This window comes from Hyla sarda, unplaced genomic scaffold (genome assembly GCF_029499605.1).
Source record: "Hyla sarda isolate aHylSar1 unplaced genomic scaffold, aHylSar1.hap1 scaffold_675, whole genome shotgun sequence".
Classification (NCBI taxonomy): domain Eukaryota; kingdom Metazoa; phylum Chordata; class Amphibia; order Anura; family Hylidae; genus Hyla; species Hyla sarda.
Window position 1 is genome coordinate 128,270 of NW_026610692.1, and position 16,966 is coordinate 145,235.

At 46.8% G+C, this 16,966-nt stretch overlaps 7 non-coding genes and 2 pseudogenes across 7 annotated transcripts; all 9 read left to right on the forward strand.

Moving 5' to 3' along the window:
• The first annotated feature begins 424 nt into the window (after positions 1-424).
• LOC130343243 (U2 spliceosomal RNA) lies at positions 425-615 on the forward strand. The gene has a single exon (XR_008882612.1). It is a non-coding gene; the product is annotated as a U2 spliceosomal RNA (small nuclear RNA).
• A 2,092-nt stretch (positions 616-2,707) lies between these two features.
• Positions 2,708-2,898, forward strand: LOC130343244 (U2 spliceosomal RNA). The gene has a single exon (XR_008882613.1). It is a non-coding gene; the product is annotated as a U2 spliceosomal RNA (small nuclear RNA).
• A 2,086-nt stretch (positions 2,899-4,984) lies between these two features.
• On the forward strand, positions 4,985-5,144 carry LOC130343202 (U2 spliceosomal RNA; annotated as a pseudogene).
• Positions 5,145-5,837: 693 nt separating this feature from the next.
• Positions 5,838-6,021, forward strand: LOC130343196 (U2 spliceosomal RNA). The gene has a single exon (XR_008882572.1). It is a non-coding gene; the product is annotated as a U2 spliceosomal RNA (small nuclear RNA).
• A 2,094-nt stretch (positions 6,022-8,115) lies between these two features.
• LOC130343245 (U2 spliceosomal RNA) lies at positions 8,116-8,306 on the forward strand. Its single transcript, XR_008882614.1, has one exon. It is a non-coding gene; the product is annotated as a U2 spliceosomal RNA (small nuclear RNA).
• A 2,091-nt stretch (positions 8,307-10,397) lies between these two features.
• On the forward strand, positions 10,398-10,588 carry LOC130343246 (U2 spliceosomal RNA). Its single transcript, XR_008882615.1, has one exon. It is a non-coding gene; the product is annotated as a U2 spliceosomal RNA (small nuclear RNA).
• A 2,085-nt stretch (positions 10,589-12,673) lies between these two features.
• Positions 12,674-12,833, forward strand: LOC130343203 (U2 spliceosomal RNA; annotated as a pseudogene).
• Positions 12,834-13,526: 693 nt separating this feature from the next.
• LOC130343198 (U2 spliceosomal RNA) lies at positions 13,527-13,710 on the forward strand. Its single transcript, XR_008882574.1, has one exon. It is a non-coding gene; the product is annotated as a U2 spliceosomal RNA (small nuclear RNA).
• A 2,091-nt stretch (positions 13,711-15,801) lies between these two features.
• Positions 15,802-15,992, forward strand: LOC130343247 (U2 spliceosomal RNA). Its single transcript, XR_008882616.1, has one exon. It is a non-coding gene; the product is annotated as a U2 spliceosomal RNA (small nuclear RNA).
• The last annotated feature ends 974 nt before the right edge of the window (positions 15,993-16,966 follow it).

A 16,966-nucleotide genomic window follows, 5' to 3' on the forward strand; every position in this document is an offset into this window, starting at 1 on the left:
CACAGGTAAGTCCAATGGGGTGCAGGCATGTCCTCTATGCTTACAGCTTCCCGTGGGTGTTGGTTTGATACCGTTTGGGGACAGCCAAGGAGGCATCTGCAGGCAACAAAGGTAGGTGTGTGCTTGTGTGTGTGTTTCCTATGCAGATCCTAAGCCCAGTGTCACATGCAAGTAGGAGGAGTAAGAAGGGTTCCTGGCAAATCCGGGTTATGGATTGCATTTAAAAAGGCCCCGTGGGAGTGCAATGGGCCCCTGTCTTGCTGCTTAGCAATAATGGTATGGGTTTAGGTTCTGCTGTGTGTACTGGTGGTTGACTGCCCCCCAGCCCAGAGTGTGCATGGAAAATTGTCTGGCAGCCTCCCTGACAGCAAGCAGTGATAGTGCCCATGAAGGGCACCTTGTTGGGCCCGCCCCTTTCATGGTTATCGCTTCTCGGCCTTTTGGCTAAGATCAAGTGTAGTATCTGTTCTTATCAGTTTAATATCTGATACGTCCCCTATCTGGGGACCATATATTAAATGGATTTTTGAGAACGGGGGCCGATTTCGAAGCTTGCTTCCGTCGCCCTATGCATTGACCCGATATGGCAGTATCTTCGGGTACAGTGCACCACCCCCTTACAGGGTTAAAAAGAAAGATTCCTACTTTCATTGCTACCTGCTTGCTGGCTAGCCAGCTAGCCAGCCCTGTGGGCCTTGCTGCTGCTGCAGCCAAAAAACAAAAGGTGGTGCTGCTGCTGCTTCTGCTGCTTCTGCTTCTGCTTGTGTCTGGCCGCTGTTGGAGCGTCCAGGCACAGGACTTCTGCTGCTGCTGACTAAATGGCCTCCTTAATTGGATCATTTGAGTAGCCAGCACACCTGTGCAGGTAGGGCATGACATGATAGGCAGCTGCCTTGATAGCGGGTGGGTGCTGAATGTTCCTAATTGACAAAATAAGATTAATGCTTATGAAGAAATATAAAATCTCATCCCTTCCCCAATATCGCGCCACACCCCTACCCCTTAATTCCCTGGTTGAACTTGATGGACATATGTCTTTTTTCGACCGTACTAACTATGTAACTATGTAACATAACATGGGGGGGGGGGTCTCCTGGCTGTTCACACAGGTGTGTCATTGCTGTACATTGACCATGCATTGCTTCTGTGGTATTGCAAAGGCAAAGACAAATGCTTCCAGCCATCCATTGCACTAATGGATTGGTCATCAGCTGGCTGTCTATGTCCCGCATCAATATAGACCAAAGTACAGAGGGTTAGGCTATGCTATTGTGCACCTACCTGATGCATCAGAAGGTGCGAGGCCCTTGCTAAATTCTGTGCACAGACTTTGAGATCTATACTTTAGACTGTATCTAAACCTGCTCCAACATGGACTGACATTCTGGCCTACTTTCAGCCGATGCGACTTGTCTGTCGCTGAACAGTCGCTTTTTATGTATTCAGCACCTATGTATAATGTTGTAAAAATGCTCTAGAAGCTAAAGTCGCAGAAATGTCACACATATTTGGCCTGCAACTTTCTGTGCGACAAATTCAGACAGGAAAAATCAGTATAAATCCTTAGAAAATTATCCCCCAGTGTCTCCATCTGCTGGCGGTATTGAATAAGCATTGCTGCACTGATGGGGTATGCATTAGACGAAAAAAAAGAAGAAAAAGAAGAATAATACGCCCAGAAAAGAGGCGAAAAGGAGAAAAACGTAAAAAAATGTGAAAAAAAAGTAAGAGGAAGAGAAGGGAAAAAAAGGTGGAAATGGGTTTAAAAGTGATTTCGGCGGAGAAATATATATATATATATATATATATATATATATATATATATATATATATACGCGCACACACACACATATATATAAACGTATTCTCCGTTGAGATATTGCAGCCGCTGCTGTGTCCAGGCCCAGGAGCCTTAGCACTGTGCTGTGATGTCACTCAATACCACTGACATCACTAGGTGTAAACAACATCTCTCCTTTGCTGTGTATGTGACTATGGAGCTGTTTGGTGATGTCGTCTATTATGGCCTTCATAGAAGCAACAGGAGATTGTTGCATCCATCTAGAACCCTCAGAACTACAGTGCTATGATGTCACTCACTTCCACAGGCCTTGCAGAGTGTAAACAACAACAACCCAGCTTTGTTGTGTATGTAACCATAGGGATTTGTGATGTCACCTAGAACCTTCACAGCAGCGACAGCTTTATGAGGAGCATCAGCACTGCTCTGCCTGAGCAGAACCATCACCGCCATAGGTTGTCAAATAACCCGGATTTAACCCACACAGGTAAGTCCAATGGGGTGCAGGCATGTCCTCTATGCTTACAGCTTCCCGTGGGTGTTGGTTTGATACCGTTTGGGGACAGCCAAGGAGGCATCTGCAGGCAACAAAGGTAGGTGTGTGCTTGTGTGTGTGTTTCCTATGCAGATCCTAAGCCCAGTGTCACATGCAAGTAGGAGGAGTAAGAAGGGTTCCTGGCAAATCCGGGTTATGGATTGCATTTAAAAAGGCCCCGTGGGAGTGCAATGGGCCCCTGTCTTGCTGCTTAGCAATAATGGTATGGGTTTAGGTTCTGCTGTGTGTACTGGTGGTTGACTGCCCCCCAGCCCAGAGTGTGCATGGAAAATTGTCTGGCAGCCTCCCTGACAGCAAGCAGTGATAGTGCCCATGAAGGGCACCTTGTTGGGCCCGCCCCTTTCACGGTTATCGCTTCTCGGCCTTTTGGCTAAGATCAAGTGTAGTATCTGTTCTTATCAGTTTAATATCTGATACGTCCCCTATCTGGGGACCATATATTAAATGGATTTTTGAGAACGGGGGCCGATTTCGAAGCTTGCTTCCGTCGCCCTATGCATTGACCCGATATGGCAGTATCTTCGGGTACAGTGCACCACCCCCTTACAGGGTTAAAAAGAAAGATTCCTACTTTCATTGCTACCTGCTTGCTGGCTAGCCAGCTAGCCAGCCCTGTGGGCCTTGCTGCTGCTACAGCCAAAAAACAAAAGGTGGTGCTGCTGCTGCTTCTGCTGCTTCTGCTTCTGCTTGTGTCTGGCCGCTGTTGGAGCGTCCAGGCACAGGACTTCTGCTGCTGCTGACTAAATGGCCTCCTTAATTGGATCATTTGAGTAGCCAGCACACCTGTGCAGGTAGGGCATGACATGATAGGCAGCTGCCTTGATAGCGGGTGGGTGCTGAATGTTCCTAATTGACAAAATAAGATTAATGCTTATGAAGAAATATAAAATCTCATCCCTTCCCCAATATCGCGCCACACCCCTACCCCTTAATTCCCTGGTTGAACTTGATGGACATATGTCTTTTTTCGACCGTACTAACTATGTAACTATGTAACATAACATGGGGGGGGGGGGGGGTCTCCTGGCTGTTCACACAGGTGTGTCATTGCTGTACATTGACCATGCATTGCTTCTGTGGTATTGCAAAGGCAAAGACAAATGCTTCCAGCCATCCATTGCACTAATGGATTGGTCATCAGCTGGCTGTCTATGTCCCGCATCAATATAGACCAAAGTACAGAGGGTTAGGCTATGCTATTGTGCACCTACCTGATGCATCAGAAGGTGCGAGGCCCTTGCTAAATTCTGTGCACAGACTTTGAGATCTATACTTTAGACTGTATCTAAACCTGCTCCAACAATGGACTGACATTCTGGCCTACTTTCAGCCGATGCGACTTGTCTGTCGCTGAACAGTCGCTTTTTATGTATTCAGCACCTATGTATAATGTTGTAAAAATGCTCTAGAAGCTAAAGTCGCAGAAATGTCACACATATTTGGCCTGCAACTTTCTGTGCGACAAATTCAGACAGGAAAAATCAGTATAAATCCTTAGAAAATTATCCCCCAGTGTCTCCATCTGCTGGCGGTATTGAATAAGCATTGCTGCACTGATGGGGTATGCATTAGACGAAAAAAAAGAAGAAAAAGAAGAATAATACGCCCAGAAAAGAGGCGAAAAGGAGAAAAACGTAAAAAAAACGTGAAAAAAAAGTAAGAGGAAGAGAAGGGAAAAAAAGGTGGAAATGGGTTTAAAAGTGATTTCGGCGGAGAAATATATATATATATATATATATATATATATATATATACGCGCACACACACACATATATATAAACGTATTCTCCGTTGAGATATTGCAGCCGCTGCTGTGTCCAGGCCCAGGAGCCTTAGCACTGTGCTGTGATGTCACTCAATACCACTGACATCACTAGGTGTAAACAACATCTCTCCTTTGCTGTGTATGTGACTATGGAGCTGTTTGGTGATGTCGTCTATTATGGCCTTCATAGAAGCAACAGGAGATTGTTGCATCCATCTAGAACCCTCAGAACTACAGTGCTATGATGTCACTCACTTCCACAGGCCTTGCAGAGTGTAAACAACAACAACCCAGCTTTGTTGTGTATGTAACCATAGGGATTTGTGATGTCACCTAGAACCTTCACAGCAGCGACAGCTTTATGAGGAGCATCAGCACTGCTCTGCCTGAGCAGAACCATCACCGCCATAGGTTGTCAAATAACCCGGATTTAACCCACACAGGTAAGTCCAATGGGGTGCAGGCATGTCCTCTATGCTTACAGCTTCCCGTGGATGTTGGTTTGATACCGTTTGGGGACAGCCAAGGAGGCATCTGCAGGCAACAAAGGTAGGTGTGTGCTTGTGTGTGTGTTTCCTATGCAGATCCTAAGCCCAGTGTCACATGCAAGTAGGAGGAGTAAGAAGGGTTCCTGGCAAATCCGGGTTATGGATTGCATTTAAAAAGGCCCCGTGGGAGTGCAATGGGCCCCTGTCTTGCTGCTTAGCAATAATGGTATGGGTTTAGGTTCTGCTGTGTGTACTGGTGGTTGACTGCCCCCCAGCCCAGAGTGTGCATGGAAAATTGTCTGGCAGCCTCCCTGACAGCAAGCAGTGATAGTGCCCATGAAGGGCACCTTGTTGGGCCCGCCCCTTTCACGGTTATCGCTTCTCGGCCTTTTGGCTAAGATCAAGTGTAGTATCTGTTCTTATCAGTTTTCATGCTGGTGGGGATGGGTGCTGCATGGAGGATGCAGGCGTACCAGGGCTTTCCGGGGCTGGTTCTGAGGAATCAGCTCGACGGCTGCCCCGATGTGACCTGTTCCCTCCGGGTCTCGCCATGAGGCTGAGAGGGTCTAGAGCCGAGGTACTTTTGTGCCTCGGGGAGTGGTGACCCCGAGGTGCCGAAACTCACTGGGAGAATAGACTCACTGAGTTGAAGCACGGGCACCATAATCTCTTCACCTTGTGGCACTCACCTCTTGATTCCCGGCCTTCTGGCTAGGATCAGAGAAATTTTTATAGATCCGGCCGGATGTCCGGGCAGTATATCTGCACACATTCACTTATTTATTTCTTTTTTGTCTCACTGTGTCACTTTTTGCGTGTTGTGTGTTCACAGGATTTGTCAGGATGCGGTAGCCCTTCTGGGTGTCCCTCCTGGCGGTCTAGGGGAGGTGTGTGTGGCCATTAGGTTCCGCACCTCCCTGCAAACACCCCGGGTACTCCTGCTTTGGCAGGGTACCTACCGTAATCGGCTCTGCGGGCAGATACCTTGGCCAACGCCAAGGGGGATGCCGGGAGCATTTGTGGTCCCCTAGTAGCTTCGGCGAAAAGGGACATCGAACCTGGAACCTCGCAGGTACCTTTTGGTCCGGAGGCGAAGGGTAAGGTTTGTTGGGGGGCCTCTCTCCTATCGGAGAAGGGCTTGCGATAGACCGCATCCTTTGTGCACGTTTTTTTAGTGTAACACGTTTGCACTTTTTCTTGCACTTTGGGTGAATCGAAAGCACGTTCCTCGGCTTTAGATAAAAAAAAAAAAAAAAAATCTGTTCTTATCAGTTTAATATCTGATACGTCCCCTATCTGGGGACCATATATTAAATGGATTTTTGAGAACGGGGGCCGATTTCGAAGCTTGCTTCCGTCGCCCTATGCATTGACCCGATATGGCAGTATCTTCGGGTACAGTGCACCACCCCCTTACAGGGTTAAAAAGAAAGATTCCTACTTTCATTGCTACCTGCTTGCTGGCTAGCCAGCTAGCCAGCCCTGTGGGCCTTGCTGCTGCTGCAGCCAAAAAACAAAAGGTGGTGCTGCTGCTGCTTCTGCTGCTTCTGCTTCTGCTTGTGTCTGGCCGCTGTTGGAGCGTCCAGGCACAGGACTTCTGCTGCTGCTGACTAAATGGCCTCCTTAATTGGATCATTTGAGTAGCCAGCACACCTGTGCAGGTAGGGCATGACATGATAGGCAGCTGCCTTGATAGCGGATGGGTGCTGAATGTTCCTAATTGACAAAATAAGATTAATGCTTATGAAGAAATATAAAATCTCATCCCTTCCCCAATATCGCGCCACACCCCTACCCCTTAATTCCCTGGTTGAACTTGATGGACATATGTCTTTTTTCGACCGTACTAACTATGTAACTATGTAACATAACATGGGGGGGGGGGGGGGTCTCCTGGCTGTTCACACAGGTGTGTCATTGCTGTACATTGACCATGCATTGCTTCTGTGGTATTGCAAAGGCAAAGACAAATGCTTCCAGCCATCCATTGCACTAATGGATTGGTCATCAGCTGGCTGTCTATGTCCCGCATCAATATAGACCAAAGTACAGAGGGTTAGGCTATGCTATTGTGCACCTACCTGATGCATCAGAAGGTGCGAGGCCCTTGCTAAATTCTGTGCACAGACTTTGAGATCTATACTTTAGACTGTATCTAAACCTGCTCCAACATGGACTGACATTCTGGCCTACTTTCAGCCGATGCGACTTGTCTGTCGCTGAACAGTCGCTTTTTATGTATTCAGCACCTATGTATAATGTTGTAAAAATGCTCTAGAAGCTAAAGTCGCAGAAATGTCACACATATTTGGCCTGCAACTTTCTGTGCGACAAATTCAGACAGGAAAAATCAGTATAAATCCTTAGAAAATTATCCCCCAGTGTCTCCATCTGCTGGCGGTATTGAATAAGCATTGCTGCACTGATGGGGTATGCATTAGACGAAAAAAAAGAAGAAAAAGAAGAATAATACGCCCAGAAAAGAGGCGAAAAGGAGAAAAACGTAAAAAAACGTGAAAAAAAAGTAAGAGGAAGAGAAGGGAAAAAAAGGTGGAAATGGGTTTAAAAGTGATTTCGGCGGAGAAATATATATATATATATATATATATATATATATATATATATATATATACGCGCACACACACACATATATATAAACGTATTCTCCGTTGAGATATTGCAGCCGCTGCTGTGTCCAGGCCCAGGAGCCTTAGCACTGTGCTGTGATGTCACTCAATACCACTGACATCACTAGGTGTAAACAACATCTCTCCTTTGCTGTGTATGTGACTATGGAGCTGTTTGGTGATGTCGTCTATTATGGCCTTCATAGAAGCAACAGGAGATTGTTGCATCCATCTAGAACCCTCAGAACTACAGTGCTATGATGTCACTCACTTCCACAGGCCTTGCAGAGTGTAAACAACAACAACCCAGCTTTGTTGTGTATGTAACCATAGGGATTTGTGATGTCACCTAGAACCTTCACAGCAGCGACAGCTTTATGAGGAGCATCAGCACTGCTCTGCCTGAGCAGAACCATCACCGCCATAGGTTGTCAAATAACCCGGATTTAACCCACACAGGTAAGTCCAATGGGGTGCAGGCATGTCCTCTATGCTTACAGCTTCCCGTGGGTGTTGGTTTGATACCGTTTGGGGACAGCCAAGGAGGCATCTGCAGGCAACAAAGGTAGGTGTGTGCTTGTGTGTGTGTTTCCTATGCAGATCCTAAGCCCAGTGTCACATGCAAGTAGGAGGAGTAAGAAGGGTTCCTGGCAAATCCGGGTTATGGATTGCATTTAAAAAGGCCCCGTGGGAGTGCAATGGGCCCCTGTCTTGCTGCTTAGCAATAATGGTATGGGTTTAGGTTCTGCTGTGTGTACTGGTGGTTGACTGCCCCCCAGCCCAGAGTGTGCATGGAAAATTGTCTGGCAGCCTCCCTGACAGCAAGCAGTGATAGTGCCCATGAAGGGCACCTTGTTGGGCCCGCCCCTTTCATGGTTATCGCTTCTCGGCCTTTTGGCTAAGATCAAGTGTAGTATCTGTTCTTATCAGTTTAATATCTGATACGTCCCCTATCTGGGGACCATATATTAAATGGATTTTTGAGAACGGGGGCCGATTTCGAAGCTTGCTTCCGTCGCCCTATGCATTGACCCGATATGGCAGTATCTTCGGGTACAGTGCACCACCCCCTTACAGGGTTAAAAAGAAAGATTCCTACTTTCATTGCTACCTGCTTGCTGGCTAGCCAGCTAGCCAGCCCTGTGGGCCTTGCTGCTGCTGCAGCCAAAAAACAAAAGGTGGTGCTGCTGCTGCTTCTGCTGCTTCTGCTTCTGCTTGTGTCTGGCCGCTGTTGGAGCGTCCAGGCACAGGACTTCTGCTGCTGCTGACTAAATGGCCTCCTTAATTGGATCATTTGAGTAGCCAGCACACCTGTGCAGGTAGGGCATGACATGATAGGCAGCTGCCTTGATAGCGGGTGGGTGCTGAATGTTCCTAATTGACAAAATAAGATTAATGCTTATGAAGAAATATAAAATCTCATCCCTTCCCCAATATCGCGCCACACCCCTACCCCTTAATTCCCTGGTTGAACTTGATGGACATATGTCTTTTTTCGACCGTACTAACTATGTAACTATGTAACATAACATGGGGGGGGGGTCTCCTGGCTGTTCACACAGGTGTGTCATTGCTGTACATTGACCATGCATTGCTTCTGTGGTATTGCAAAGGCAAAGACAAATGCTTCCAGCCATCCATTGCACTAATGGATTGGTCATCAGCTGGCTGTCTATGTCCCGCATCAATATAGACCAAAGTACAGAGGGTTAGGCTATGCTATTGTGCACCTACCTGATGCATCAGAAGGTGCGAGGCCCTTGCTAAATTCTGTGCACAGACTTTGAGATCTATACTTTAGACTGTATCTAAACCTGCTCCAACATGGACTGACATTCTGGCCTACTTTCAGCCGATGCGACTTGTCTGTCGCTGAACAGTCGCTTTTTATGTATTCAGCACCTATGTATAATGTTGTAAAAATGCTCTAGAAGCTAAAGTCGCAGAAATGTCACACATATTTGGCCTGCAACTTTCTGTGCGACAAATTCAGACAGGAAAAATCAGTATAAATCCTTAGAAAATTATCCCCCAGTGTCTCCATCTGCTGGCGGTATTGAATAAGCATTGCTGCACTGATGGGGTATGCATTAGACGAAAAAAAAGAAGAAAAAGAAGAATAATACGCCCAGAAAAGAGGCGAAAAGGAGAAAAACGTAAAAAAATGTGAAAAAAAAGTAAGAGGAAGAGAAGGGAAAAAAAGGTGGAAATGGGTTTAAAAGTGATTTCGGCGGAGAAATATATATATATATATATATATATATATATATATATATATATATATATACGCGCACACACACACATATATATAAACGTATTCTCCGTTGAGATATTGCAGCCGCTGCTGTGTCCAGGCCCAGGAGCCTTAGCACTGTGCTGTGATGTCACTCAATACCACTGACATCACTAGGTGTAAACAACATCTCTCCTTTGCTGTGTATGTGACTATGGAGCTGTTTGGTGATGTCGTCTATTATGGCCTTCATAGAAGCAACAGGAGATTGTTGCATCCATCTAGAACCCTCAGAACTACAGTGCTATGATGTCACTCACTTCCACAGGCCTTGCAGAGTGTAAACAACAACAACCCAGCTTTGTTGTGTATGTAACCATAGGGATTTGTGATGTCACCTAGAACCTTCACAGCAGCGACAGCTTTATGAGGAGCATCAGCACTGCTCTGCCTGAGCAGAACCATCACCGCCATAGGTTGTCAAATAACCCGGATTTAACCCACACAGGTAAGTCCAATGGGGTGCAGGCATGTCCTCTATGCTTACAGCTTCCCGTGGGTGTTGGTTTGATACCGTTTGGGGACAGCCAAGGAGGCATCTGCAGGCAACAAAGGTAGGTGTGTGCTTGTGTGTGTGTTTCCTATGCAGATCCTAAGCCCAGTGTCACATGCAAGTAGGAGGAGTAAGAAGGGTTCCTGGCAAATCCGGGTTATGGATTGCATTTAAAAAGGCCCCGTGGGAGTGCAATGGGCCCCTGTCTTGCTGCTTAGCAATAATGGTATGGGTTTAGGTTCTGCTGTGTGTACTGGTGGTTGACTGCCCCCCAGCCCAGAGTGTGCATGGAAAATTGTCTGGCAGCCTCCCTGACAGCAAGCAGTGATAGTGCCCATGAAGGGCACCTTGTTGGGCCCGCCCCTTTCACGGTTATCGCTTCTCGGCCTTTTGGCTAAGATCAAGTGTAGTATCTGTTCTTATCAGTTTAATATCTGATACGTCCCCTATCTGGGGACCATATATTAAATGGATTTTTGAGAACGGGGGCCGATTTCGAAGCTTGCTTCCGTCGCCCTATGCATTGACCCGATATGGCAGTATCTTCGGGTACAGTGCACCACCCCCTTACAGGGTTAAAAAGAAAGATTCCTACTTTCATTGCTACCTGCTTGCTGGCTAGCCAGCTAGCCAGCCCTGTGGGCCTTGCTGCTGCTACAGCCAAAAAACAAAAGGTGGTGCTGCTGCTGCTTCTGCTGCTTCTGCTTCTGCTTGTGTCTGGCCGCTGTTGGAGCGTCCAGGCACAGGACTTCTGCTGCTGCTGACTAAATGGCCTCCTTAATTGGATCATTTGAGTAGCCAGCACACCTGTGCAGGTAGGGCATGACATGATAGGCAGCTGCCTTGATAGCGGGTGGGTGCTGAATGTTCCTAATTGACAAAATAAGATTAATGCTTATGAAGAAATATAAAATCTCATCCCTTCCCCAATATCGCGCCACACCCCTACCCCTTAATTCCCTGGTTGAACTTGATGGACATATGTCTTTTTTCGACCGTACTAACTATGTAACTATGTAACATAACATGGGGGGGGGGGGGGTCTCCTGGCTGTTCACACAGGTGTGTCATTGCTGTACATTGACCATGCATTGCTTCTGTGGTATTGCAAAGGCAAAGACAAATGCTTCCAGCCATCCATTGCACTAATGGATTGGTCATCAGCTGGCTGTCTATGTCCCGCATCAATATAGACCAAAGTACAGAGGGTTAGGCTATGCTATTGTGCACCTACCTGATGCATCAGAAGGTGCGAGGCCCTTGCTAAATTCTGTGCACAGACTTTGAGATCTATACTTTAGACTGTATCTAAACCTGCTCCAACATGGACTGACATTCTGGCCTACTTTCAGCCGATGCGACTTGTCTGTCGCTGAACAGTCGCTTTTTATGTATTCAGCACCTATGTATAATGTTGTAAAAATGCTCTAGAAGCTAAAGTCGCAGAAATGTCACACATATTTGGCCTGCAACTTTCTGTGCGACAAATTCAGACAGGAAAAATCAGTATAAATCCTTAGAAAATTATCCCCCAGTGTCTCCATCTGCTGGCGGTATTGAATAAGCATTGCTGCACTGATGGGGTATGCATTAGACGAAAAAAAAGAAGAAAAAGAAGAATAATACGCCCAGAAAAGAGGCGAAAAGGAGAAAAACGTAAAAAAACGTGAAAAAAAAGTAAGAGGAAGAGAAGGGAAAAAAAGGTGGAAATGGGTTTAAAAGTGATTTCGGCGGAGAAATATATATATATATATATATATATATATATATATATATACGCGCACACACACACATATATATAAACGTATTCTCCGTTGAGATATTGCAGCCGCTGCTGTGTCCAGGCCCAGGAGCCTTAGCACTGTGCTGTGATGTCACTCAATACCACTGACATCACTAGGTGTAAACAACATCTCTCCTTTGCTGTGTATGTGACTATGGAGCTGTTTGGTGATGTCGTCTATTATGGCCTTCATAGAAGCAACAGGAGATTGTTGCATCCATCTAGAACCCTCAGAACTACAGTGCTATGATGTCACTCACTTCCACAGGCCTTGCAGAGTGTAAACAACAACAACCCAGCTTTGTTGTGTATGTAACCATAGGGATTTGTGATGTCACCTAGAACCTTCACAGCAGCGACAGCTTTATGAGGAGCATCAGCACTGCTCTGCCTGAGCAGAACCATCACCGCCATAGGTTGTCAAATAACCCGGATTTAACCCACACAGGTAAGTCCAATGGGGTGCAGGCATGTCCTCTATGCTTACAGCTTCCCGTGGATGTTGGTTTGATACCGTTTGGGGACAGCCAAGGAGGCATCTGCAGGCAACAAAGGTAGGTGTGTGCTTGTGTGTGTGTTTCCTATGCAGATCCTAAGCCCAGTGTCACATGCAAGTAGGAGGAGTAAGAAGGGTTCCTGGCAAATCCGGGTTATGGATTGCATTTAAAAAGGCCCCGTGGGAGTGCAATGGGCCCCTGTCTTGCTGCTTAGCAATAATGGTATGGGTTTAGGTTCTGCTGTGTGTACTGGTGGTTGACTGCCCCCCAGCCCAGAGTGTGCATGGAAAATTGTCTGGCAGCCTCCCTGACAGCAAGCAGTGATAGTGCCCATGAAGGGCACCTTGTTGGGCCCGCCCCTTTCACGGTTATCGCTTCTCGGCCTTTTGGCTAAGATCAAGTGTAGTATCTGTTCTTATCAGTTTTCATGCTGGTGGGGATGGGTGCTGCATGGAGGATGCAGGCGTACCAGGGCTTTCCGGGGCTGGTTCTGAGGAATCAGCTCGACGGCTGCCCCGATGTGACCTGTTCCCTCCGGGTCTCGCCATGAGGCTGAGAGGGTCTAGAGCCGAGGTACTTTTGTGCCTCGGGGAGTGGTGACCCCAAGGTGCCGAAACTCACTGGGAGAATAGACTCACTGAGTTGAAGCACGGGCACCATAATCTCTTCACCTTGTGGCACTCACCTCTTGATTCCCGGCCTTCTGGCTAGGATCAGAGAAATTTTTATAGATCCGGCCGGATGTCCGGGCAGTATATCTGCACACATTCACTTATTTATTTCTTTTTTGTCTCACTGTGTCACTTTTTGCGTGTTGTGTGTTCACAGGATTTGTCAGGATGCGGTAGCCCTTCTGGGTGTCCCTCCTGGCGGTCTAGGGGAGGTGTGTGTGGCCATTAGGTTCCGCACCTCCCTGCAAACACCCCGGGTACTCCTGCTTTGGCAGGGTACCTACCGTAATCGGCTCTGCGGGCAGATACCTTGGCCAACGCCAAGGGGGATGCCGGGAGCATTTGTGGTCCCCTAGTAGCTTCGGCGAAAAGGGACATCGAACCTGGAACCTCGCAGGTACCTTTTGGTCCGGAGGCGAAGGGTAAGGTTTGTTGGGGGGCCTCTCTCCTATCGGAGAAGGGCTTGCGATAGACCGCATCCTTTGTGCACGTTTTTTTAGTGTAACACGTTTGCACTTTTTCTTGCACTTTGGGTGAATCGAAAGCACGTTCCTCGGCTTTAGATAAAAAAAAAAAAAAAAAATCTGTTCTTATCAGTTTAATATCTGATACGTCCCCTATCTGGGGACCATATATTAAATGGATTTTTGAGAACGGGGGCCGATTTCGAAGCTTGCTTCCGTCGCCCTATGCATTGACCCGATATGGCAGTATCTTCGGGTACAGTGCACCACCCCCTTACAGGGTTAAAAAGAAAGATTCCTACTTTCATTGCTACCTGCTTGCTGGCTAGCCAGCTAGCCAGCCCTGTGGGCCTTGCTGCTGCTGCAGCCAAAAAACAAAAGGTGGTGCTGCTGCTGCTTCTGCTGCTTCTGCTTCTGCTTGTGTCTGGCCGCTGTTGGAGCGTCCAGGCACAGGACTTCTGCTGCTGCTGACTAAATGGCCTCCTTAATTGGATCATTTGAGTAGCCAGCACACCTGTGCAGGTAGGGCATGACATGATAGGCAGCTGCCTTGATAGCGGATGGGTGCTGAATGTTCCTAATTGACAAAATAAGATTAATGCTTATGAAGAAATATAAAATCTCATCCCTTCCCCAATATCGCGCCACACCCCTACCCCTTAATTCCCTGGTTGAACTTGATGGACATATGTCTTTTTTCGACCGTACTAACTATGTAACTATGTAACATAACATGGGGGGGGGGGGGGTCTCCTGGCTGTTCACACAGGTGTGTCATTGCTGTACATTGACCATGCATTGCTTCTGTGGTATTGCAAAGGCAAAGACAAATGCTTCCAGCCATCCATTGCACTAATGGATTGGTCATCAGCTGGCTGTCTATGTCCCGCATCAATATAGACCAAAGTACAGAGGGTTAGGCTATGCTATTGTGCACCTACCTGATGCATCAGAAGGTGCGAGGCCCTTGCTAAATTCTGTGCACAGACTTTGAGATCTATACTTTAGACTGTATCTAAACCTGCTCCAACATGGACTGACATTCTGGCCTACTTTCAGCCGATGCGACTTGTCTGTCGCTGAACAGTCGCTTTTTATGTATTCAGCACCTATGTATAATGTTGTAAAAATGCTCTAGAAGCTAAAGTCGCAGAAATGTCACACATATTTGGCCTGCAACTTTCTGTGCGACAAATTCAGACAGGAAAAATCAGTATAAATCCTTAGAAAATTATCCCCCAGTGTCTCCATCTGCTGGCGGTATTGAATAAGCATTGCTGCACTGATGGGGTATGCATTAGACGAAAAAAAAGAAGAAAAAGAAGAATAATACGCCCAGAAAAGAGGCGAAAAGGAGAAAAACGTAAAAAAACGTGAAAAAAAAGTAAGAGGAAGAGAAGGGAAAAAAAGGTGGAAATGGGTTTAAAAGTGATTTCGGCGGAGAAATATATATATATATATATATATATATATATATATATATATATATACGCGCACACACACACATATATATAAACGTATTCTCCGTTGAGATATTGCAGCCGCTGCTGTGTCCAGGCCCAGGAGCCTTAGCACTGTGCTGTGATGTCACTCAATACCACTGACATCACTAGGTGTAAACAACATCTCTCCTTTGCTGTGTATGTGACTATGGAGCTGTTTGGTGATGTCGTCTATTATGGCCTTCATAGAAGCAACAGGAGATTGTTGCATCCATCTAGAACCCTCAGAACTACAGTGCTATGATGTCACTCACTTCCACAGGCCTTGCAGAGTGTAAACAACAACAACCCAGCTTTGTTGTGTATGTAACCATAGGGATTTGTGATGTCACCTAGAACCTTCACAGCAGCGACAGCTTTATGAGGAGCATCAGCACTGCTCTGCCTGAGCAGAACCATCACCGCCATAGGTTGTCAAATAACCCGGATTTAACCCACACAGGTAAGTCCAATGGGGTGCAGGCATGTCCTCTATGCTTACAGCTTCCCGTGGGTGTTGGTTTGATACCGTTTGGGGACAGCCAAGGAGGCATCTGCAGGCAACAAAGGTAGGTGTGTGCTTGTGTGTGTGTTTCCTATGCAGATCCTAAGCCCAGTGTCACATGCAAGTAGGAGGAGTAAGAAGGGTTCCTGGCAAATCCGGGTTATGGATTGCATTTAAAAAGGCCCCGTGGGAGTGCAATGGGCCCCTGTCTTGCTGCTTAGCAATAATGGTATGGGTTTAGGTTCTGCTGTGTGTACTGGTGGTTGACTGCCCCCCAGCCCAGAGTGTGCATGGAAAATTGTCTGGCAGCCTCCCTGACAGCAAGCAGTGATAGTGCCCATGAAGGGCACCTTGTTGGGCCCGCCCCTTTCACGGTTATCGCTTCTCGGCCTTTTGGCTAAGATCAAGTGTAGTATCTGTTCTTATCAGTTTAATATCTGATACGTCCCCTATCTGGGGACCATATATTAAATGGATTTTTGAGAACGGGGGCCGATTTCGAAGCTTGCTTCCGTCGCCCTATGCATTGACCCGATATGGCAGTATCTTCGGGTACAGTGCACCACCCCCTTACAGGGTTAAAAAGAAAGATTCCTACTTTCATTGCTACCTGCTTGCTGGCTAGCCAGCTAGCCAGCCCTGTGGGCCTTGCTGCTGCTGCAGCCAAAAAACAAAAGGTGGTGCTGCTGCTGCTTCTGCTGCTTCTGCTTCTGCTTGTGTCTGGCCGCTGTTGGAGCGTCCAGGCACAGGACTTCTGCTGCTGCTGACTAAATGGCCTCCTTAATTGGATCATTTGAGTAGCCAGCACACCTGTGCAGGTAGGGCATGACATGATAGGCAGCTGCCTTGATAGCGGGTGGGTGCTGAATGTTCCTAATTGACAAAATAAGATTAATGCTTATGAAGAAATATAAAATCTCATCCCTTCCCCAATATCGCGCCACACCCCTACCCCTTAATTCCCTGGTTGAACTTGATGGACATATGTCTTTTTTCGACCGTACTAACTATGTAACTATGTAACATAACATGGGGGGGGGGGGGGTCTCCTGGCTGTTCACACAGGTGTGTCATTGCTGTACATTGACCATGCATTGCTTCTGTGGTATTGCAAAGGCAAAGACAAATGCTTCCAGCCATCCATTGCACTAATGGATTGGTCATCAGCTGGCTGTCTATGTCCCGCATCAATATAGACCAAAGTACAGAGGGTTAGGCTATGCTATTGTGCACCTACCTGATGCATCAGAAGGTGCGAGGCCCTTGCTAAATTCTGTGCACAGACTTTGAGATCTATACTTTAGACTGTATCTAAACCTGCTCCAACATGGACTGACATTCTGGCCTACTTTCAGCCGATGCGACTTGTCTGTCGCTGAACAGTCGCTTTTTATGTATTCAGCACCTATGTATAATGTTGTAAAAATGCTCTAGAAGCTAAAGTCGCAGAAATGTCACACATATTTGGCCTGCAACTTTCTGTGCGACAAATTCAGACAGGAAAAATCAGTATAAATCCTTAGAAAATTATCCCCCAGTGTC